Consider the following 25,055-nt stretch of genomic DNA (forward strand, 5'->3'; position numbering starts at 1 on the left):
GCCTGCTGCTCCCCTGCTTCTTCTCAGTCTCTCTCTCTCTACCAAATAAATAAATAAAATATTAGGAAAAAAAGAAAGGATAAAATCTGTTTGTTGCTAACTGTCCATTATTGGTAAGAGAGTCATAGAACAATGCAGGAAGGCCTTCGATAAACTCTCCAGACGACAGGCTCAGAGGTCTACTCCATGAAGCCCGCTGCGAAGGTAGGTATCTACCACAGCAGGTGGTCAAGGGGACAAACCTCTGTCCCTCCATTCTAACGGCTGCCAAATCAGGGTGCGGTTTAAACCCAAGCGGGCCTCCTCGTGCCACCTAACCCCCACCATGAGTTTTGCACCTGATGCCGCCCTCCACACCTGACCCAGCGGGCAAGGGTTCGCCCGTGTCCCCCCGCAAGTCCCTGGCACAGCTGGGACCGCGAGGGAGGACCAGGAGGGACGGAGCCCCGGCGCGCGGCCCCAGCCATCATTCGTGGGCACACTCACAGCCCCGCGCCTCCATTCCCTGGAATCTGTTTGTTAAAAACGGAAAGCTCTTCTCCGTGACCAGGACCAGGGAGTTTAAGGAGCGGCTCTGTGACTCATGGACACTCGGAGGGGCTGCCCAGAGGACACCAAAACAGGACATGGCTAAGAAGGAGTGCATAGCTGCGGGCTGAGCTGGCATTTGAGGAGACGCCAGGGACTTAGGGAAGGAATTCCTGTGCTCTCCCTCCCAGAGCACCTCTCCCAGAGCACATCACCCTCAGGGTCAGGGGCCGGCCCCTCCCGAGGACGTCTGCTGGGCAGCAGTGAGATGCCAGCTGTCAGGTGGACATGGACCCAAGACTGCAGCCAGGAGCCTTTGTAACCTGGTTAATGCTGGTCTTCTCCCCGGAGACTCCAAGGCCCATAAGAGCAGGGACCAGGCTGTACCCCTAGGGCCTGGCACATAGTAAGTGCTCAGTGAATCCTCCTGACTCAGGCCTCACCTGGAGCCATAGTGCAAGGTTCATCATCTGCCACTGGCCAAGGGCTGAATTAGGTCTTTCCCCATAGGGGATCCTAGTTCACAGGAAGAACCTCGAGAGCTAGGTGTTATTACCCTCCCTGGGGCACACAGAGCCCCTCCTCTGCACGGTGCTCTGGTCTCAAGATGACACACTTCCAGGACCAAGGAGCTAAAGCAGACCCTAAAGGCAGCTCAACCTCTTCATCATCGAAAGCACAAGGCACCGAGGGCTGGAATCTCCTGGGAGGGCAGAACAGGAAGGAGTTGGAGGTCCCTGGAGATGGGGGGGCGCCAGCTGTTGTTGCCAGTGCTTCCCACTCGCCCCCTGGACTGAGCCTTACACAGGCCCTGGGTGCTGTGGCCGCGCCGTCCCACCTCACAGAAGAGGATGTAGGCTGGGAGAGGTGATCACTTGCCCGCATCCCTCTGCGGCAGGATTCGAACCCAGGTCGGCCTGACTGCTACCCGCACCCCCCCACCGCCCCGGCAACTTCTGCCCGTTCCACACCTGAGTTTTGCTGTGGACCCACTTGTGTCCCCCCAAATTTACATGTCACCGCCCTTCCACCAACATGACGGTATTAGAATCGGGGCCTCCAAGGAGGTGATTAAGGTAAATGAGGTCATGAGGGCGGCGCCTGAGGGGACAGGACCCACGCCCTCACAGAAAGAGGAGGGGAGGCCAGACCCGGTGAGAACACAGCAAGAAGGTGGCCGGCCACCCGCCAGCTGGGGGCCCTCACCAGAACCCGGCCACGACGGCCTCCTGAGCTGCATCTGCGAAAAAGCTCACCTGCATTGCTTAAGTCCCTCTGTCTGTGTCTAGGGTATTTTTTACGGCCACCCAAGCGGAACAAAAAAAGATCTTTCAAACACCAAGGAACGCGTAAGGACTCCTTTCCCCACTGTTCTGTATTTTAGGGAGAAAATTGGTTTCATATCGCCCTGGGGCCATCATAGATTTTCTAGAGGAACTGAGAGTTGTCTTAGGGCCAGGACCTGCTGGCTTAATTTCCTTATAAAGAATTCGTGGTCAACCAAGACTCCCCAAGAAGCTTCCAGAATCCCCTAAAGCAATTCTTCCCAGTTGGAAGATCCCGTCTTATAAAGGCCTGGCCCTTGTCACCGCTCCGGAGTGGGCTGTTCTCCCTAGAGGGCATCTGCTCTGCCAGGGATCCCTCATAGCCACATCCACCCCACGGGATCTGAGCCAGAGCACTGAGGAAGGAGTTGCCACCACCCCAATTTCCCGCAAAGGAAACTGGGGTTAGGGTGGGGGGGCCCTGACTTGCTGATGACAGCCGTCCTTGAACTCCACCCCCAGCATTCCGACAGGAAAACCACAGTCCCCACGGCGCCGCCTCAGCCGCCCTTTGCTAAATGTTCTCAATTTAAGTACAATGCAAAGAAGTACATTTGAATAAATTTTGTTAAGTGAATCAATTTATGGGCAAACAATTACATGCAAGCTGACAACTAAATAATTAGAGCTCTTTGAATACTTTGCCAGCCGAGAGAAATAACACAAAAATGAGGAGGAGGAGGAGGGAGAGGGGGGAGACGGGCATTTTCCCTCTCTCTTGTTGACCTCGGTCCTAGAGACTGCCACCCAACTCCATGGTCCAGGTGTCACTGATGGAGGCCATGGGCCAGGCGCAGGTCAGGGCTAAGTCCCAGGGATGGCTCGGGCAAGTCCCCTGGAGGGTACCTGACCCTTGTCACATCACCGCTAAGTTGTGCTCAGCAAAGCAGGCCCTGAGAGTGGAAGGCATGATGCCAGGCTCTGTCACCCTAAACATGTGACATGATTTCCGGGTCCTCTGATGCTCTGATCACACCCTTCTGGGGACATGCCAGGTTTGCTGATGAACCCCAAGTCTGAGGGTTTTGGGGATGCTTCATCACTCACAAAATGCCTCCCCGACGCTCATCCTATGTAGGCCTCACAATACCCTTGAGAGGAAGGTGCTGTGACGAGCTCCTTTCTACAGAAGAGAAAAATAAGCTTCAGAGAGGCTGATTAACTTGCCCAAGGTCAAGTAACCAGTAAGAGACCAAGCCATGCTTTGAACTCAGACTTCCCGGCTCCACATCCAGTGCACTTTCCACCCTTCAAAACTGCTCCCCGTGCCACAGCCGACATCCCATTTACACACATGTATGTCTAACTTGGCAGGGTCCATACAAGCTTGGGGCTGCACACAAATTTGCCCGCATTCTGAGAGTGTGAGCTAAGTGTGCCCTTTGAAGGAAACTATTTGCACCTGTTTCTGAAAGGAATCTGAAACCAGGGAAGTGATGCCTGAGAATGAGCCCTGTCAATCGATGAACTCGGCCAATGTGGGTCAACGCCAAGGTCAAGGTTGCTTGCTTGTCCCCAGCAGGAAATAGGACAGGGACCCCAAGTTCACACTGGACAGGCTCCTCAGGCTTTCTCTAGACTGCCTGGCTGACACCCCCCTACACAGTCTCTGCCACATCCCCCCATATCCTAAAGCCTCCACCTCTCCATCAACAAAAATATAATTTAAACTATGTCTGATGATTCACAGCAAAGAAGAATGGTGCCCTGGCATCTTAGCAGGTACGGGTTCTGCCAGAGAAAATCCTGATGGCTTTCAACATCATCACATGCTTCTTCAAAAGTGAAAAGTGATTCTAGCCTTCTCCATAGATGTCAAACCAGAAATGGAGTTTCAGATCTACATTTTGAAGTGCTTTGTAAAGCATTTCACCGGAAATAGAAATGCTTTTGCTTTTTACCAAAACTCACAAAATAGCTTGTTTCTGAGTTTTTTAAGTGATCCTATTTTTTTCATGGATGTGGTACAAAGGGGTAATATGTGAGATTTACAAGTAATTCTCTTACTGATGTTTCCCCCCCCCCCACATCTAATTATTCCATTCAAACCCAAGTACATTGTCTTCTAAATTTCTATGTGGTTTAATAATAGAATTGCTTCATTAACTCTGATACATGCTTGGGAATCAAGCAAAAAAAATTAAAGGAGAGCTAGAAAAACAAGCCATGATGGACAGGTGCATGCTTGAGTTCTAAATCCTTGTGGGTTCTAATGCCTGCTCCTCCCAAGCCGCCCCTGCCCTTCCTTACAGAGACGCAGCTGTCCTGTGACGCTTCTCTCCTGCTTTCTTCCTACAGCGAAGGAAAGGGCCACCACCTCCTGAATAGTGAAGGACAGGAGCCAGGAGACCTTCCTCCTCCCGCCCCTACATCCGGTCTGCAACCACGAGCAGCTCAGATTCCTACACAGGTGCATCACGCATAGAGAGCCCAAGAACCACAGAGATCCCAGGGGGTGGGTCCCCCTTTGTTTGCATTGAGAAAACAGGAACCCAAAGAGGAGGCATGACTTGACCAAGGCGACATCAACCGAGAGGCCAAACCAGGTCTAGGATCCATGTTTCCCAGCTCGGTGCCCCCACCTCTACCTCCCCTGGGTGACGGATGCGTCCTCCCTTCCCTCCAAGTGGCACCTGCTTGACTTCCAGGAGCTGTCCCAGGGATGACCACCGCCTCCTGCCTGCCTCCCTCAATCCCCCCCATCAAACCACAGTCTCCACAGTAACATCTCTCTCCCAACTCCACCCCTCAGTGTCTTCCAAACAAGGTCCCAAAGCTTCCGCCTGGCATTGGAGGACATGCTCACCCTCCCCTTCCCACTACTTCCGACAAAAACCCCGCAAGCCCATCTGCTCTCCACCTCTTGCAGTCTCATTCCCTTCCAACTCAACCCGCCCGCCAGCCTCTCCCCGCCCTCCACACGCTGCTAGAGCACAGCGCCAGGGACCCTCTCTCGGCACGCATGGCCTAGAGCTACCTGGCAGAGCTCCCTCTGCGGGCCTGGGCGCTCTGGGGATAGGGGTGGGGCCGGAGAGCCACATCTGAACTCCTTTTTGTGTAAGTTTCCTTTGGGGCTCAATGCTTAGCACACACCAGACGTTCAACAATCCAGGAACCCATAAAGGTAGAATGGGTGAGTGAGGCGGTAGTCCTTGTTGAGAATTCTCATTCTCTGCAGATTAACTAAACTCCCTCCGAATTGTCACGGTGGTCCTTGCCTAGACTGTGAAGGATTTTTTATGGAAGGAGTTTCCAAATAAAACCTACCTGCTAGGGGCGCCTGGGTGGCTCAGTGGGTTAAGCCGCTGCCTTCGGCTCAGGTCGTGATCTCAGGGTCCTGGGATCGAGTCCCGCATCGGGCTCTCTGCTCAGCAGGGAGCCTGCTTCCCTCTCTCTCTCTCTGCCTGCCTCTCCATCTACTTGTGATTTCTCTCTGTCAAATAAATAAATAAAATCTTAAAAAAAAAAAAAAAACCTACCTGCTAGAATGTTGAGTAAAGACAATACTTGTGCATTAACCGTAAGGAGGACCCAAGCCAAGGACCTTCTGCAGTCACCAAGGAGCCCCCCACACATGAGGTCCAGACACCTCGAGCCCCCCCCCCAACATCTTCTACCAGGTAAAGACTGGAGTGGGGGAGGGGGCATTTACGGGACAAATGCCCAGCCCCCCCGGGGAGCACACAGGCGGGTGCAACTGGAACCCCCACCCGCAGAGATCTCTGCCTGGGAGCCAAAAGCCAAAGTGCAGTCCAAGGGGAGCCAGCAAGACGCGACAAGATAGAGGGAGCGCAGAGTGGGACCCAAAGGCTTTCCACTCTCCTGCTTGGTCATCATCAGCAATGCCCTTCCCTGCGGCCACAAAGAGGCTCTTCCACATGCAAATGGGCTCGTCCTCCAGGAGGGGCACTTCCCCCTGGGAATTTCTTTTTTTGAGAGAAACCTCTTTCCCAGAATCACTTCCCAGGGCAGATGCAACCCACCTCCACTGGCCAAGATGGGGCCACGTTTCACATTTAAACAATCCCAACAAGAGGAATAGAATCGTGGTCACAGAGAGTCAAGCTGCACTCCCGGGAGCGGGGGAGGGAGGGTTCCCCAGAGCATAGAGCCCCTCACATGGGAACAAAATAGGGGTTTTGTTGGCAAGGAAGAAAGGTGGGGGACAGTGGCCGTATCAGTCACTAAGGCAAAACCTCAGCCTGACCTACTCAACCTTCAGAGTGGACTGCTGGTCCAACACGACCTCTCCTGTGGTGTGACCAAACATCTCACGAGAGGCAGCGTCAACGGCCTCAGAAAAATCTAGATTTTTCTGTTCCGTTCTGAGTCTTGTGAGTCATCCGAGCCTGTTTTCTCCTCTGAAAACTGGGGATTATAAGGCTTCGCTCCACCACGGTAAAGATCGAATGGGCAACAGCTGTGTAGGCTCCGTGTAACCTTATCTCTAACCTTACTCTGTGCCAAGGGGCCTCCTTGTCTCCTCAGAACCATGTAAAATATGACTGGGAGACAGGATGCAGTTCGCCGGCTGGCACCAATGGAGGCTATTTTGGGAGGAGTGGTTACTAAGAAACCCGAGGCTCTGGTAACCTTGACAACCATAGGTAAGACAGGATAGTGGCGCATCGACTTTCTGTGTTCCATTCCTAGCTCCCCCCCAACCCCGACAAAGCTTGTATCTGGTGATCTCTTTGTCAGACGAGGCGTCCTCCCAGGGCTAGGCAGAACCTGGTGCTGGTCTGCCCAAACTACCCCTAGACGGAATGGTCCAGATGAGCTCTTAAAGGACGCAGATGACGCCCTCCTCCTGAAGTCACCCTGGAAGGAGCAGGGTGCCCTCCAAGGAGCTCGCTTTCTGCCTCCCTCTTTCTCGTGGTCCTTTGCGCCAGCCCAGCCCCACTCCAGCTGGCCAGCGTCCACAGACACGGAGTGCTGGAGTCGGGATTGTATATAGGACACCTGGTTAACGATCACAAACACATGGAGCAGCTCTCAGGTGCACGCAGGGCTCCCAAGGAGGTGCAACAATTATGCTCCCCTGGAAACCCAAAGGGTTTGAAGCAGGGTGTCTACTGGGTAGATGTAGAAATATAGGTAGATATAAATAGGTACAGATCTTTATAACCAGCGCGTAGGGTGCAAAGACCACCACTTGCTCCAGGCGCCCTTACACCCACAGCCCAGGTGTGGACCAGAACATGGCAGCATCCTTGCGGCCCCGGCACCCGCCCCGCCCTCCGCCCTCCCCACCCCCACCATGTCCCAGCACCGCTCTCATGAATTGTGCCTACATTTCCTTGCTGTGCTTCATAGTCTCGCTGTGTTTGCATCCCTGGAAAGGTATTTAGTTTTGCATGTTTTTGAACTTCACATAAAAGAAATGGTACCGACTCATTCTTCTACTCCCTCTTTTATTTAGCATTCCATTGTGTGAATACCCCAAAACCTCTCTCATCCCTTCTCCCGCCAGTGAACCCTTTGGTTGTTTCCAATTTGATGCCAGCAGGAACAGTGTGGCTCTGAGCATCCTTGGTAAGATTTCCATTAGAATAGACTCCCAGGAGTTCAGGGCTTGCCGCGCAGCACCCTACCCCCCCCCCCCCCCCCCGCGGGCGCCCTCAGCTTTGCCAGGTCAGGCCACATTGTGTTTTTCAAGTAATGTGCCCATTTACATCAGCAGTAAACAGATTCATGAATTCTCTTCATATCTCATTAACGAACAAGAATTCTTCATTTTAATATTATCATATTTCTCCATCTTTACCTTTGTGACCCATAATCCTTTGTACCTCATCCAAGAGCTTCTTCCTTAACTTTAGGTCGTAAAGATGAACACAATATTATCTTCTTAAAGTTTTATAATTTTGACGTTTGGAGCCTGGTCTTTAATTGGCCTGGGATTGATATTCATAAATGGCATAAGGAAGGATCCTATTTAGTGTTTTTCTTTCTATGTGGTTATTCGTATCTCAGCAATATTAATGATAAGTACATTTCCCCCACTAGCTTATACCGCTTTGTTTTGTCATAAATCAAGTTTCTATGTATGCCTGGTCAATTTCAATCATTTTATTCCATTGGTTTGTTTTCACACCCCTGCCCCAGTGCCGCACCATCACTGCAACTTTTCACTAATTACCATTATCTTTCAGGGCTAGTCCCCACCTTCTTCTTCTGGAGTATTTTAATTAAACTTGGCAAATTGCTCTTCTCGGTACATTTTTGGGACCAACTTGTCAAATTCTACGTACAAAAACATTGGTGCTTAGAGTCCCATAGAACTGAATGTGTGCAATGGCTTAGAAAGAATTAACGCCTGTACGATTCTGGAAATTTTGTATCCATGAACCTGACATATTTTGCCATTTATTTTTTAATGTTTCTCTGTAAAAATTGTATCATTTTCTCAACCTTGGTATTACATACTTCTAAATTTATTTCTATGAATTTAATTTTATTTATGATATTGTAAATGATATTTATAATATTTTAACTGGCTGTTTGAATATTAAAGTGCATTTGACTTTGTCCCTTCTTTCTCTACAAACTATATCTCTGGGTAACACACGAGTTGATAAGGACATGATTATTTTGGCATCAATAATCTAGCTTAGGGATGCCTGGGTGGCTCAGTCAGTTAAGCATCTGCCTTTGACTCAGGTCATGATCCTGGGGCCCTGGGATCAAGTCCTGTGTTGGGCTCCTTGCTCAGCAGGGAGCCTGCTTCACCCTCTGCCTCTGCCTGCAGCTCCCCCTGCTTGTGCTCTCTCTCTGACAAGCAAATAAAATCTTTTAAAAAAGATCTTTAATAGTCTAGCTTAAATGAAGGAGTTATAGAATTAGACTGTCACCCTGTTACAATGCCTGAGGGATTCATGGTTATCATTAATGATCGCTAACACTTGCTGACATTCCCAAAAGATAAAGAACCAGTTATTTCACTCCTCTTGGTTAAAGAACTTACAAACACCCTCTGAAGCAGACTCCCCTAAAAAAAAAAAAAAAAAAAAAAAAAAAAAACGCAATCTAAAATCGATCAAGTCTTTAGATAGAATCCAAAATGTACAGGAAGAACAGAGAACAGGACACATTAAATGACACCATGGACACATAATGGACACAGTCAACAATAAACAACCCAGTTTTTTTCAACAAAGAAATTGCAGAGGAAAATGAAAATTTAAAAACATGGAGAAGAATCTACAGATTACAAGAGACACAAGAGACAGGCTAACGAGCCAGTTCATGATTCAAACGAAGTGTATATATAAGAATTGGAGAAATATGAAGTCTGAATGTATATTAAGGATTCATTGTTAACATCTGTTTTTAGGTGTGAGCGTGGTATTACGATTCTGTTTTTAGAATGTATCTTTTTTTTTAATTTGACAGAGAGAGAGAGCAAAAGCAGGGGGAGTGGGAAAGGGAGATGCAGGAATGTCTCTATCTTTTAAAGATACATACTGAGATGCTTATGGGTAAAACTGTGTGATGTCTGGAATTTGCTTAAAAGATAATCCAGGATAGAGGAGGGGGGAGTGGGTGAAACAGGCGTGCCTTGTTTCACGTGCTAATAGATCATTTAAGTTGCTGATGTACACCTGGGACTTTATCCGACTATTATCTCCACTTCCATACACATTACAAATTTCCCATAGTATAAAACCTTTTTTTAAAATTTTAGACTAAAAGGAAAGAATGTCATTCATTCATGGGTTAAGATGTTCTATATATTGATATATGTACCTCATCAATGCTTATTAAATATATTTTTCAAATTTTCTGTATCTAAACTGAATTTTTTATTTGTTTTCCCTCTGGATTAGTGAAAAATTGTATTTAAATTCTCCCAATTTGATGGGATTTGTCAATTTCCTCTTATAGTTATTTTCTTAAATGAACTTTTGCTTTATATATTTCAAGGCTATATTACTAGGTAAATGCAAGTTTAGAATTCTTATAACTTTATGATGAATTGAGTGTTTTCATTATCATGCAGACCTACTTTTTAAAAAATATTTTATGTATTTGAAAGAGAGAGAGAGAGCATGAGCACGGGCGGGGAAGGGGGTGAGCAGAGGGGGCGGGACAAGCCAGACTCCCCACTCAGCAGGGAGCCCCACACAGGGCTGAGATCATGACCTGAGCAGAAGTCAGATGCTTATCAACTGAGCCACCCAGGTGCCCAAGTTTATAACTACATCTACTTTTGATTAATATTTGCCTTATATTTTTCTATACTTGACTTCTAACAATTCTATATGCTTATGGTTTGTCTGTTTTGTTTGATATTTGCATTTGCTTTTTATTAGAGAGTCCATACATGTACAAGAATAGATAGAATCGTATAATATATCTCTTACACTCATTATAGTCCCAGCAACGATAAATGTCCACTCTCATGCTGCCCACACTGCCATCGGTTTATCTACACCTAACCACTCATCTACCTATTCTGAAGCAAATCCCAGCCCTTATATTTTAGATGTGTCTTATAAACAGCAGAAAGCCATCTTTGTTTTTCTGTCCAGTCTAAATTTTATCTTTTGAATGGAATGTTAGTCCATTTACATGTATTGTGATCTCTGATATATTTGGATTTCTTTCCTTACCATAGTCTGTCCATGCTTTTTTCTGCATTTTTTATTTTCCTTCTTCTTTGCCTTTATATGGATTAGTTAAGGTGGTGTTTTATCCTTATCCCACTTAGTCCCTTTACCGGTTTGGTAACCTACAGTAGGTAACCTACATGCATACTTAATAAATTTTATCTTCCTTCCCAACAAAGAAGAACTTTACAATTTGAAGTGCTAAGATTTCTGGTATGTTCATTCTATCTTACTTGTTTAATCTCCACAGATTAGCAATTTTTGTTCTTGTTGATGTTTCAGCATAATCGCAGCTTGTTAGATTAATCATATGTTTGTCAGCTTCTTCATCCTTCCATTAGGTTGGTCCTTCTGCCTTTAAAGCTTCCTTCAGTGAGGTGGTATTTGGGAAAAACTCTGCTGTCTTGACATATCTTCGTTACCCTTATTCTTGTAGAACAAATTTTCTGCAGGTAAAATTCTAGACTGTCGATTATACCTCCCAGGACATGGAACGTACTTCACTTTCTGACTTCCATCGTTATTATTAAGAAGTTTGCTATATTGCCGTCTTACAAATAGTGCCAAAAGCAAATCATGAAACCCCCTTTACACTTCGCCAAACTGAGGTCAATGCAAAGGCTTTGGAGGCAAATAGGCAGTACAGAAAAGGTGTCCACAGCCACAAACAAAGATGAAGGATGAGGGAGAGAGCTTGTCTCATGCCCCTCACGTTCTACATTCCCACAGCCCAAGACACTGCAACTCTGAAAGCAACCCAAATATCCTCAGAGGAAGGCACCCAAATAATCCACTTGACCCCCGTGCCATCGTCACCTTTCCCCTGAGCTCATCATCAGCCATGAAGATGAAGAACAGCAGTGCCCTGACAGGTGGATAGATGTCAAGGCCAATAAAAAGCAGATCAGATTAGCTATAAAGAAGCTCTTCGATGCTCATGTGGCCTAGACCATACCCTCATGTGGCCCAATGGAGAGAAGAAGGTACTGGAATTGTTCCCTGGGCTGTAGCTCTGGATGTGGCCAACAAGGCTGGGGGGGATCATATCAAAACAGAGCACAGCTGGTGAATTCTAAATAAACCATCTGTAAAAGGAAGGAAGGAGAAGAAGAAAGAAAAGGAGAAAAGATAGAAAAGGAGAAGACATCTCTTCATATCAACTGTCATTCCTTTGAGAGTAATCTGACTCTTTTCTTACTACTTTCAGTGCTCCTGGCTTTGGCATTCTTCAGATTCAAGATGATGGGATACGAGCTGTCTTTACAACACCCCAGGAGGCCGACAAGATGGCGACTGTTCTGACACTTGATGGATTTGAAAGCTAAGGCTCAGAGAGCCCAAGGCTTACCAGGGAGAGAAAGACCAGTTCTCAACTTCGTAGACTCAGAAGCTCCAACTTACTCATCACTCAACAGCTGATCCCCAAGTCCTTGTGAGGCTGATTGGGAAGATGAGAAAGCATTTCAGAGCGTGACTCTGCAGCTCAAAATAGAATGACAGGGATCAGGCCATCAAGAGCAGCGATCACCCAATTTTTCTGATGGGCCGCCCTGCGATAAATGTGTACCCTCGGTAAATGTACGTATTTCTTTTATATAGATTTTTTTCTTTTATAGATTTTATAAATGGTGACTATGATTAAAGTACCACATTATGTGCGCTCTAACAAGTGAACTGAAAATAGCATGTTAGAACAAGATGAAATATAAATATAAATGGGAGTTCTAATATTTGTCCCCACTCCTCAGTGAGTCATCTTGCGCACACCCACTTCGGAGGCTGTGAATGTGGCCCCCTGCAAACCGTGTCACAGCAAAGGACGGCACTGCACAAAAAGCCCAAGGGCAAGGGGGTTGGATGGTGTGGGCAAACCCAGAGCCAAGGAGGGAGACACACCAGTACTAAGGAGGTGGCTGCTTGGCCCCCTACCTCTTCCATGGGACAGACCTATGAGGAGGGAGCCCTAGGCCAAAGCTCCCTTCCTCCAACCAGACCTGCCTCCCTCACCCCTGCTGTTCTAGGCTTGTCTGTCAAGCTTCTCCTTTGGCCAGACACACATGGACCCTTCCCATGTTAACACCCAGCCTGCAGTCAGTCTGTGCCCTTCCTTCTGGGCTAAGGACACATTCTCTGTTTTTAAGGACATCAGCAGGAGCTGATCTTCTCCATACTCAGTTTCCACCAACGTCTCCCCATCGTGGTAATTTTTCATGAGCAAATGCCCCTCCTTCTGTTTTGAAGGATCTGTTCAGCCATATGCATTATGAGATAAACTCCATAAGGAATGACGTCCAAGCCCTCGGTGGCATGGAGTTTGGTAAATCATCCTCGACAATGTCACAGGACATCCATTCCAGTCAAGCAAACAACAAGAGCAAGCATCCTCCTGACTATCTTATTAGACACAAATATTTTCATTTACATCTGAGGAGATCGGGAATCAGGAAGGTCACGGTCTTGATCAACATCAGACCTAGTAAGTGACACAGCTGGGACTTGAATTTGGGTCCAGGTGGCTTCAGATCCCGAGTGTCATCTTTTTACCCTGCTGTCTTTTCCCTAGTACCAGGGGCAACCACGTGAAGATGGGAGGGTTAGCAGGGCTGGAGCTGCTAGTGCTGTCGCAGTCAATAATTATAAGTTGAAACAGTCCTGACTTCGATACCATATTTAATTTTTATAAACACTTAACTTTTTTATTGTATATGAATAAAAATGCCCATTACACTAACCAGATACCTAGCATTAGAAAATAAGAAATTTTTAAAGCGCTGAAACATCTATGGGTATATAATTATTCTCTGCCTACAGACTTTACATGTTTAAAATAGTCACAAAAAAGCAGGAATAATTAAGCTGGCATTATGACTCCATTATTAGATCACCATTGTGTTTTAATCACACAACTAGCAAACTTCCCTCCGGATTGAAGCTGAAATGCCTATCAAGATCAGTTGGATTTCAGGGTCAATCATGGGAAAATATAAACTGTAACTGGGGGGCTGGGTTAAACAAACCTGGATCCTGGCAGCGGACAGCCTCTGAAATTGGCATGCTGTCTCCAAAAGTCTACAAGGTAACAATGCGAGTTCCCTTTAATGTGATTGGAAGGGAAGTCCCGCCCAGGGGCCTGATGCGTCCTCCCCTAAAATCAACCTGGAGAAATGACAGAGCGAGAGAAACACGGATCAGAGGAAGGAAGAAGAGCGAGGAGATGAAAAAGAGCTGGAAAAACCAAAGACTGGCTTAAGCAGTGCCCGGTGCCTCCCGAGCAGGACTCACACGACCTGCTGAGAAAACTCGGCGGAGTTCCTTGCTTCCCATGGTAAACAGGAACATCCCCTCCCAGAGGTCTGGCAATGGCTCAGACAGGAGACACCCCCATCAGAATTCACTGAGAACTGGAAGTTTGATTTAAGGCAGTCGTTCCGATGGGGGAAAGCTTCATCAGGATTGGGTGGGGCCATGGCTGGACAGTCCGGTTTGATGGAAACAGAAAGGAAGGATTCTGAGCAATGAACTCAAAGAACCTTAGGGCGCAAAGGGTTTCTTGATGCTTTCCATTGAAAAGCTGATGAGTCTTTTTTTTTTAAAGATTTTATTTATTTGACAGACAAAGATCGCAAGTAGGCAGAGAGGCAGGCAGAGAGAGAGAGAAGAGGAAGCAGGCTCCCTGTGGAGCAGGTAGCCCAACGTGGGGCTCGATCCCAGGACCCTGGGATCATGACCTGAGCCAAAGGCAGAGGCTTTTACCCACTGAGCCACCCAGGTGCCCCAGAGAAGCTGATGAGTCTTTATGGAAACTTCTATAACAATAATCAGGCTGGGCTGAAGACTCCTGGAAAAATGAAGTCATGTTAATGAAGAGAGAAGAATCACACAGTTACATTAAGTTCAGAGTAAGACTGGCCTTGGATGATGGAAGACAGTAGAGAGGGTGGGTAGGGCACTTGGAGTTCTGCTCTGGGCGCCATCTTGAACCTTAGCACAGTCACTGTTGGAGCGTCAGGCCAGACCACTGCTGCTCGTGTCTGTGGAGCAGTCAGGGCACTAGGCACGGCATGACCCCTGCTGTGGGGAGGATTTGAGACCAACCAGGGAAGGCAGACCACTCATCCTCCCTCTTCACCCCCAACAACCCCCAGCACAGGGACCTGGAGAGTCTGGCTCCTTCCAAGACACTGAGAACCAGAGAAACATCCCTTACCAGAGTAGTTTCAGGGAGGGAGACCACAACCAGGAGGGATTCTCTGGAATCTGGGCCTCAGACGCCCTGGGTTGCATGGAGAAGGGAATCTTCTTTTCCTTCTCCCTGACTGGGCCCATGCATCAGACAAAAGGCAGATTAATAAGAGGAAAAGCAACAGAAGTTTGTAAGCTTGGGCATCACACTTACCCAGAGACAAGTAACTCAAAGTGGGGATTAGAACTTGGGGTCTGTATACCTAATTTAGGGGAAAGGGACAGGGAGAAAGAAATCTCCCCTTTTTTAGAGAAAGTGCATGACTTTGGGGAAAGATAAATGGGCCCTCAGGAAAAGAGACGAAGATAGGACAGTTTGTGACAGTCTGTCTGGGCCTGGTGTCAACTCCGAGAGTTGACTGGAGATGCTCCTGGAAGGGGCTTCATGACAACTGACTTCTTTGGTGAAGACTGCTTTAGGCAGATTAGGGATTTCAGGAACCCAAATGCCTTCAGCTCAGAATAATTCTTATGTTAAAGTAGCAAATTTGGGGTGGCATGTCCTCATCCCTTCTGTTCCATCCCCCTCCCCCATGAGACTCTGGGATCCATGCCAGCCTGACCTTTGTTTGACATCGTTATGGGGTCCTGAAGTAACCAGATTCCCAAAGAAGACACCTGCTCCAAAATAAAGACAGTCAAACATTATATACCTCCTGAAGCAGAATTATCTGGAAGAAGGGGATGAAACATGTAAAAGGGCATAATAATAAATATACTTTAGATAAAGAAAGAATTGGTCAAAATTACTTTCAATAATAAGAAAACATTCTTTAAAAAGAAGAGGAAGGAGACAGCTCTCCGAAGTATACAAATGACCAATAAGCCCATGAAGGGATGCTCAGCGTCCTTATTCATCAGAAAAATGCAAATCAAAGCCACTATGAGGTACCACTTCACACTCATCAGGACAGCTATCAGAGTGGGGGTGTGGGTCCAGGAAGGAGCAAGTGCTGGCAAGGGTAGGGAGCAACTGGAACTCCTGTGCCTTGCTGGTGGAAATGTGAAATGCTACAGCGGCTCTGGACAAGACTATGGTGAATAAATGAAATGAAATATAGAATCATAGAATTGAATAAGTCATAGAATTACCAGTTTATTTATTTATTTATTTATTTATTTTTTTAAAGATTTTATTTATTTATTTGACAGAGAGAGATCACAAGTAAGCAGAGAGGCAGGCAGAGAGAGGAGGAAGCAGGCTCCTGGCTGAGCAGAGAGCCCGATGCGGGGCTCGATCCCAGGACCCTGGGATCATGACCTGAGCCGAAGGCAGAGGCATTAACCCACTGAGCCACCCAGGCGCCCCAGAATTACCAGTTTAATCTAGCAAGTCTGCTTTTGAGTTCACACCCAGAAGTATGGAAATCCAGGACCCCAAAAGATATTGGGACGCCCACGTTCATAGGAGCATTCTTCACAATATCCAAAGCAACCCAAGTGTCCGTTGACAGATGGCGGGATACACAAAATATGGAGTGTCACCAGACTTACAAAGGAAGGCAACTCTGGCACCTGCTACAACATGGTGGCCAGCATGGAGGGGAAATGGGGAGTCACTGTTCCAGTTGGGATGATGGAACAGTTCTAGGAATAGATGGTCATGGCTGTGCAATGATGTCAGTGGCCTTAATGCCCTGAACTGTACACTTAAAAATGGTTATAACATAGGCGCCTGGGTGGCTCAGTCGGTTAAGTGTTCGACTCTTGATGTCACCTCTGGTCATGATCCCAGAGTCGTGAGATCGAGCCCCACGTCACGCTCCACGTCGGGCTCTGTGCTCAGCGTGGAGTCCGCTTGTGTGGTTGTCCCTCTCCCTCTGCTCCTCCCCCTGCTAGCTTGCTCTCGCTCTCTCTCAAAAAAAAAAAAGAATTTTTTTTTAATGGTTATAACGGCAAATTTTATGTTCTATGTGTTTATATGTATGTTATGTCTATGGATAAACATGCTTCCATCTCTCTATTCCCGCTGAGAACAAGACCTTACTCTGCCTGCAGTCCCTGCCTCCGTAGGAAGATGCGTGTGTCCCGCGGAGGGTCTGCTGTAGACCCGGAGCTACGGGGGGAGGGGCAGTTGGCTTGAAAGGGGCCCAGGACAACTTTGGAAAGTGATGAAATGTTAAGTATCTCAGTGTGGTGATGGGTACAGGGGCGTCTAAATTCCCGGAAAGGCACTTTTTAGTTCATTATTTGTATATAAATTATAGCTCCATAAAGTTTTTTTTTTTTACAGGGAATGGATGAAACAAAACTAATCCAGCCCGATGTTGTTAATCGTTGAGGTTGGCAATCTATTCCATCTACTTTCATTTGTATTGAAAATTACCATAACAAAAAGTTTTAGAAAATCAAAATAGGCATCATCCAACTTCCCTGACTCCACCACGCCAGAGACACAACTCCACGGGACTGAAAGTAAAGACAGTAACACTCCTGACATTGGCACTTTATTTACAAAATATGATTCATAAGTTTGACTCTTATTATTCTCCTGAGAATCCAGGACAGCCATAAATTATCGTGTCGCTCTCACGTGGGGACCACACCGGTGTGGCGGCCAGGCTGGGGTCTGAGCCCAGGGCAGGCAGGGGGTTCTGCCCATCCCAGGGCCACAACCTCCCACCCTGTGGGACTTGTGCCTCTCCCAGCTCCTTTCCAGGCTCTCCGGACAATGTGCCAAGAGCTTCCGGCAGGATAATTCTCACCCAGATTAGCCACCGGAGTTGGAGGTGACTGCCTATGAGTTATGTCCTACTCAGCCCCCAGTGAGCCTGAAAGAAGAAGCTAATACAGGGGTGGGGAAGCTTCTCAGGCGGGGTCAGAAATGCTCCCTGGCTGTTTGCAGAACATGTCAACGTTCTCTGGGTTCTGAGAATGACTTTATGCAGAAAGGGTCGCAAATGTGCATGAGGAATGCCATTTCCGGACATCCTAAGCCATAGGCTATGAGTGTGGAGGTGTCGCTGTTTAAGGAAGAAAACCAACAGTTCGCTGGCCCTGTCGGGCTCCCACGGCCTGCAGCGGCTAGGAGACGGAATGAGCCAACTCTGCTATCGTGCTTAAAACCATAGCTGCCACACGGTGAACCCCCCGTATTTTAATTACTATTACCATTTCAAATACCTTCACGGAATATATTAAAAGTGTTTAAATTTCTCATTTCAAATAAAACTTTCTGGCAGCTCTCTTATCTTGGTTCCAGAACTTGCTCATCCAGAGGACAGAGGAGAATGATCCTAAGCCAAAGGCCGTGGAGGTCCCCAAAAGCTATCAGGAAGTTGCCGTTAAACCTTTAATCTCCACATTCTGCCGAGAGCGAGATCTATTGCTTTGCTGTTGGCTGCGTGACAGGTGAGGCAGGTGAGCACGGCCCTTGAAGCCTCCGCTGGTGCCCGTGAAGGGGTGAGCTGCCCCCAGGCACAGCGTCGCGTCTGATACACTGTGCGTCACAGGGGCGATGGTGGTTGGCCCACATCAAGGAACCGGAGCGCGCTCAGTGCGGCACAGGTGCACACACGCTCACAGACACAGCGGCGTCCCGGCCATCAGGAGGTCCCTGACTGAGAACCAGACAGACAGAGCCAGCCTGGTCCCCCATCCAGAGTGCGGCTCCCATGGGCACTGCACACAGGGCATAGAGACCATCCAGCACCAAACGGAGGGGCTGCCAGGGGGCCCAGGTGCGGGCCATGGAAGGTTTTCTCATCCCTGGAGGCCCCTGTAGGAATGCAACAAGGCCCCTCGACGTGGGGCTTCCCTGGCCCACTCAGCGTATCTCCAGTCTTGGGTGACTGCCCGGGACCAGCTCAGAGGGTCCTGCCAGAGTGTCTGGCTCGTCCTCTAACCACCAGACCTCTCACCTCCCATAGGCCTCGACGCCAGCCTGCACCTCCTCCCCGCAAAGAAAACCTTGCTCTTTGCCAGCAGCTCTTAGTGGCCCTTAAAGCCCAGAGCAACGGCAGTATTGGCTCCTCTTTCTTCCGGGACAGAGAGCGCTTCATCTCCTAGGTTAAAGCAGGAGGTAATTACGTCCCATCCTTCTAGCACAGCAAAGAAAAGATTTTTTTTTTTTTTTAAAGATTTTATTTATTTATTTGACAGACAGAGATCACAAGCAGGCAGAGAGGCAGGCAGAGAGGAGGAAGCAGGCTCCCTGCTGAGCAGAGAGCCCGATGTGGGACTCGATCCCAGGACTCTGAGATCACGACCCGAGCCGAAGGCAGCGGCTTAACCCACTGAGCCACCCAGGCGCCCCAGAAAAGATTTTTTTTAAGCTGCATATTAAAACAGGCTGGACGTTTACAGGTTGCCATTATTTCAATTCATCCTCCTTTCCAAGTCCCTACCAGAGGCCTGCTCCAGGCCCTGAGGCCCTCTTAAGTGTCCCCACCCTTTGGTGGCCCCTGCCAGGTGCTAAGGAGAGCGCCCTCTGGTGAGGGAACGAGGGAACAGGGAGGGTGGCCGCAAGCTGTAGGAAAAGGGGTCCCAGCTGGGGGTCAGGGTCAGGACGCTGCCATGCCCTCGGGCCCTCCTCTGAGGGGGGGGCAGAGAAGGGACTGGAGAAGGAACAGAGAGTTCCATCAGCAAGATGGCAGGAAAGAGGACGTCAGGGTGCTCTGGAACTCGCTTCAGGACCACTTCTGGGGAGACCCGTTGGTGGGGCTGGCCTGGAGGACTTGGAAAGAGGCAGGACCCAAGGGCTGCGACCGTCCCAGGGAACAACAGGCTTCTCGTCAACTGAGGGGTCGGCGGGTGCTCTGTCTCGGCTTTGAGTTCCAGCACTGGCGCCTGAGCCTTGGCTGGACCCGGGGGGGGGGCCTGACCAGGAGCGAGAGAGGGCGGTGTGCCCTCCCAGCCAGCAGTGAGCTGCTGTCTGAGCAAAACGGACAGCAGACGTAGGGTCTGTGCATCAGGGCACAGAACAGCTGACACCTGTGTCCGCTGGCCGAACCCTCCCGTCTGCAGCCTCCCTCTAGCCCTGCGTCCTCGGGGCTCAGCCTAGGACATTACAGGAGTCTGCAGACGGGACCCACTTTCTGGCAGTCTGAGCTGGACGCACCCACCTCAAAACCAGCCTTCTCTTTCAGTCCCTCTCAGAGGTCTGGCCTGAGTCCCCGGCGGCCAAGCCTGGATAGAAATAAGATTTCACGTACTTGCTTCCTCGCATCTCTCCCCTGCCTCATTCCAAAAAAGATCTGAGATAACGTTCCAGCATCCAAAAAACGTGAAGAGTGGATAGATGTAAAAATCAGGGCATTGGAAGACGGTTTGGCAGTTTCTTACCAACTAAACACATTATTTTTATTATTATTGTTACTTATCATTATTATTATCATTATCATTATTATTGTTATTTTATCAATATGAGACTTGAACTCATAACCCTAGGATTAAGAGTCACACGTGCCCCCATCGGAGCCAGCCCAGTGCCCCCTGACATAGTCTTATAATGTGACCCAAGTGCATTCCTTGGTATTTACCCAAATGAGTTGAAAACATGTCCACACAAAACCCTGCACACAGATATTTACAGCAGTTTTATTCCTAATCGCCCAGGGTTGGAGGCAGCCAAAATGTCCTCTCTCGAAATGAATGAACTGCAGTACGTTCAGACAAGGGGATAGTATTCAGCACAAAAAGCAAATAAGCGATCAAGTCATTAACAGCTGTGCTGGAAACTTAAATGCATGTTACTTAAAGAAGCCAATCTGAGCAGATAACGCATTACGTGATTCCCACCATGTGACGTTCTGGAAAAGGCAAAACAATGGAGACAGCATAAAGATCAGCGATGGCCAGGGATTAGGGGGAGGAAGGGGTGAACAGGCAGAGCATGGAGGATTTTTAGGGCAGTAAAAATTATTCTGTATGATGCTCTAATGTCAGAGACGTGCTATTATACATTTGTTCAGACCCACAGATGTACACCGCCGAGAGTGAACTGTAAATGATGGACATTGGGGAGGACGCCTAGGTGGCTCAGTGGGTGTTCTCAGGGTCCTGGGATTGAGCCCCCAATCAGGGTCTCTGCTTGGCAGGGAGCCTGCTTCCCCCTCTCTCTCTGCCTGCCTCTCTGCCTACTTGTGATCTCTGTCTGTCAAATAAATAAATAATATCTTTAAAAAAAAACAAATTATGGACATTGGATGAGGACGGTATGTCAACACAGATTCCTCGATTGTGTCAAATGTCCCCTCTGGTCGGGGGGGTGTTGATAAGGGGGAGGGTGTGCACGTGTGGGCACGGGGGTGTGTCTGAAAAATCTCTGTACCATCCCCTCAACTTTGCTATGAGCTTAGAACTGTTCTAATGTTGAAAATCTATTTTTCTTTGAAATCGGAGCAAAGAAAAACACAGGTAAAGTAGAAAGATAATGCCTGAGGGAAAGCTAATGGGCATGTACTCGGTTATGAAATCAGGACAGAGATTCCTAGGACCAAAAATAGAGAAACATCAGCTAACACGTTGACAGCAGGTAAAATAAACCAACTGCTCCTATATGCAACTGCATCCACAGACCTCAAAGATATGGAAGGTTTGAGGGAAAAGCAAGTTGCAAACACGGTCAACGAATTACACGTAAAATTTCTAGACACACTCCATGATATTGCACATTGCTCAAGGAAGCAGACCCTACAAATCAGGAAATCGTCCATGGCGGCCTCTCAAACTCACAACGGCGGCTTCCTCCAAGGAGAGATGAAGTAGAAAAGTCTTCAGTTTCATCTGCCTTGTTTTATTTCCGTAAAACAAGCAAACCGAAAGGTCTGAAGTAAACACAAAAACTTGTTAATATCTGTTCATTTGGGGTATCAGGAACATGAGAGTTACATTCTCCTTTGTCCTTGTCTGTCTCGTGAAGTGTCTTCAATAACTATTTCTAACTTCACAAATCACTGCAGTAAATAAACATACTACATCCCGAACCGGAAAACCAAGCCAGCCACTCAGGTGGTTTTTCCTGGGCCAAATGCCCAGGGGCACTCCCCCGGGCACTCAGAAACAAGGACCTCCATGACCACAGGCTTCCCAGTCTCAACAGCAAGTTGGACAAACCAAAGGCATAACCACAAAAACAAAGGAACGAGTGAGAAAGACCTGAGGCTCGACCCCACCTAAGACCATTTCATGTTATTTTGAGCAACACTCAAGAGAGCCAGAGGGGCAGCCGTCATCCCTCCGCCTTGCACGTGGGACCGGTTCTGTAAGAACGAGGTCCTGCAGGGCCGGGCGGACTGCACCCCCTCGGTGCTCACCCCACACCCAGGCTCGGTGGCTACGGTCTGTGATCCCAAGGGAAGAGAAGAGCAACAGTGACATTGCACTTCACCCCGCATTGCCTGAAGAAAGACCTTGTCCCCATCAAGTTGTTCTTGATTCCACAGCATTGCCAGGGCTGCCCTGGGGTGGGCACAATGCCAGGAAACTACCTGTCTCACCTCTGGGCCCCAGCATTGCCAGGCAAGCCCACGCCTGCGGGTTTCACAGAGGCTGCCTCAAAGCTCAAAGCATCCTTCCACACGTTCCACCAGGCTGACTCTTCCTCGCGTTGATGAGACCCCGCTCAGGTGTTGCCTCCTCCAGGAAGTCTCTGCAGATTGCTCGGTGCTGGGTTAGGTGCCCCTCACGCTGGTTTCTCTTCGGTTCATTGCATTTCCTCCAAGGAATCTGTGTACTAGGTTCTGTCCTGCACTCAACCACGGGACCTCAGAGGAAGAGACCAGACCTTGCTCATCTCCTGAGCCTGGCCCACAGCAGTCCCTGGGTCCTTACCCATGGCAGGGAATTACACAAAGACACACCTGAGACCAGCTTCTGCCTCCCAGACCCGCTCCCCATCCATCTGTGGAAAGACAGGTATGAAGAGAACAGATTGCCTACATCAGGTAAGCAAATGATCTCCCTGAGCCATGCAAGGGGCTGGGAGGTGGTGCCCAACGGGGAAATGGCAGCCTTGGAGGTCACGTGGCCATCCGTATTTTCCGTGCTTCCCTCAAAGCTGCTGGAAGTGAGCTATGGGTCAAATCGGACGCCCCCGCATGGGAGGATCCGCAGGGAGAGGGAAGGAAGGCATCGCCAGTCTTGTCGGGGACAGCAGTGACCCCACAACAAAGGCTGAAGTGACATTTGATCTTAAAGGTGGCAAAGTCCAAGTCACAGCTCGTTTTCCCGCTCTTCCGTTCCCCCTCAGGTTAACTTGGAATTCCGGGAGATGACCCAGGCAAAGCCCTTACCGTGTACTATTCGTGTACTAAATGCCGGTCGCGGACTACCTGGAAATTCGGAGGGAAGGAGGGTAGTTTTTACCCATCTCCTGCGTCCCTCTAAGGAGGAAATTGGCTGACAAGCCCATGCAGACATTCTAGAACGCTGTGTTCTTGTATAATTTGGTCTTGCTTTCTAGAACACTTAGCCCGGTTGAGAACACGCTGTTGCTAGGATACAACCAATGAGTAAACACACTGACTTTCTATTATGGGTTCAAAGAATCCCAGCCTCTGCTTGAAACCAGCTCCGCTAAGGGCACTCGTGATCTCCTAATTGCTCTAATGGACACTTTCGAGTCCCTGCCTTGCCAGACCTGTTGCCTCCAGATTCGGGAGTTGATGTCTTGGGCCTCCAGAATATTCCTTGTGCCCCTTTCCTCCATCCATGAGCCTCTCCTGCAGCCCACCCCTTACATAGGGCAGAGCCCCAGGCTCCCCGACCAGGGCCTGCATAAGATGAGACAGGGAGGGACCCAGACAGCAACAGGGAGGCCTTTGTTCTCACGACCTACGAGTGCCGAGCGGGGGCCCAGAGGGAGGCCCTCCCGCAGCCACTGCATCCAGGCCCCTGGCTCGCTCTTCCCTCAGATGCTGGGTCCCCGAGCACGCTGGCCCAGACTGTCCCATCAGCCCTACTGGGGCTTGCCCTAGGGCTCTTCCCTAGCCTCCGGCCCATGCATCCAACTTCTTCTGGATGTTTCCACCTGGATGCCCTCAGCTGCTCTGAAGCGACCTCCCTCCCCTGCACCTCCCAGTCACACAAGGTAGAGAAGCAGAAGTTGTCCTCACACACACCTCCATCACCTGGGTCGGGGGACTCTACCTCTTCATGTGTTTCCCCAAACCACTGCTTCCCGCCTCCCCCACCATGACGGCCGCACATGAGACCCTCATGTCTCTCCCTCGCACTTGCAACAATCATCCGGTCACACTCCCCACCTCCCTTCAGACGACCCACCGCGCCCAGTCGCCGGGGACTCAACCCGTTCTCGCTGCAGTTCGCGTCCTCGGGCCCCGGGATGTGTGCACACGATGAGCTCCCCTCCGGTGAGGGACGATTTGGCAACATCTATTAAAATCATAAATGCATCTACGCCCTCGGACTCAGTGATCCCATCACGGGCGGTTCATTCTCGGCACACGTTGCTCTGTACGAGGACACGAGTCCCAGCATCGTTTACAACAGCCCAAAATCGGAAACCTCCTCCACGTCCATCCACAGGGCACGGGTCGAATGCGATATGCTGGATCCACGGAGCATTTTAAAGAGACGGAAGCAGCTCTGTTGGCACTGAGGCAGAATGACTTCCGTGGCCTATTGATTAAAAAAAGCCAAGGGTAGAACAGGACCAAGGGCGACCACTGTGCCAAAGGGGAGACACGGACACACCTGCTCTTACAGTCACCTTCCCTCTGGAACGAGACACTCCTGCCCAGGCCAGGGATTGCTTCTGACAGGGCCGGGGGAGACTGCCTCGCCACGATGTTCTCTTTTTTGCCGCCTGAGTGCTTTATGTCGCGCACGTCTTACCTCTGCCGATGAACAGCGCTGAGCCGTCCGGGCCGCACAGCCAGCGACCTTTCCAAAGTGCAGACGGGACTGCGTCACTCCCGGCTTCAAATGCTTCAGGGGCTCGCCGTGACAGGGGGTATGCCACGATCGTGGTTCACGCTTGCCTCAGAGCAATTAACTCCTGATCATTATTTTTAAGCCCCTCTTCACTCTCCAAGGCGTCCTGGGGTGAACAATCAATGACACCCTCCCTCTATCCGTGACCCCAAAGACGCGGTCCACCCTCCCTAGCATGGCTTGTGAGCACCCCTCATCCAGCCCGTCTCCCCGCCCCCACCCTAGCCGGCTCCCAGAACTCCAGAAACACTGAATTTCTTACAGCTCCCCTGCGCAGAACTATGGTTAGACCCAGGGCCTTTGCTCATGCTGCGCCCTCTGCTGGGAGAGCCCAGAATGCCCACCCAATTGGGGCAGAGCCAGTCAATCCATCCTTCAAGACTCAGCCGTGGGTGCCCCCATCCCATCGCCTGGCTGCTCTGGGACAGAGCCTGCCCAGAGCCCAGGGCCT

At 49.3% G+C, this 25,055-nt stretch overlaps 1 long non-coding RNA gene across 3 annotated transcripts; it reads right to left on the minus strand.

The window, feature by feature from the left end:
* On the minus strand, nucleotides 1-23,449 carry LOC116596196. Of its 3 annotated transcripts, none has more exons than XR_004288051.1 (3): nucleotides 22,942-23,449; nucleotides 22,138-22,413; nucleotides 1-38 (listed from the first exon to the last, which is right to left on the minus strand). It is a non-coding gene; the product is annotated as an uncharacterized LOC116596196 (long non-coding RNA). The 3 variants fall into 3 exon arrangements; XR_004288053.1 differs by having other exon boundaries at nucleotides 22,138-22,550; XR_004288052.1 differs by lacking the exon at nucleotides 1-38 and adding an exon at nucleotides 20,847-21,474 and having other exon boundaries at nucleotides 22,147-22,413.
* Between the last annotated feature and the right edge of the window lie 1,606 nt (nucleotides 23,450-25,055).

The sequence above is a fragment of the Mustela erminea genome, chromosome 7 (genome assembly GCF_009829155.1).
Source record: "Mustela erminea isolate mMusErm1 chromosome 7, mMusErm1.Pri, whole genome shotgun sequence".
NCBI lineage: Eukaryota > Metazoa > Chordata > Mammalia > Carnivora > Mustelidae > Mustela > Mustela erminea.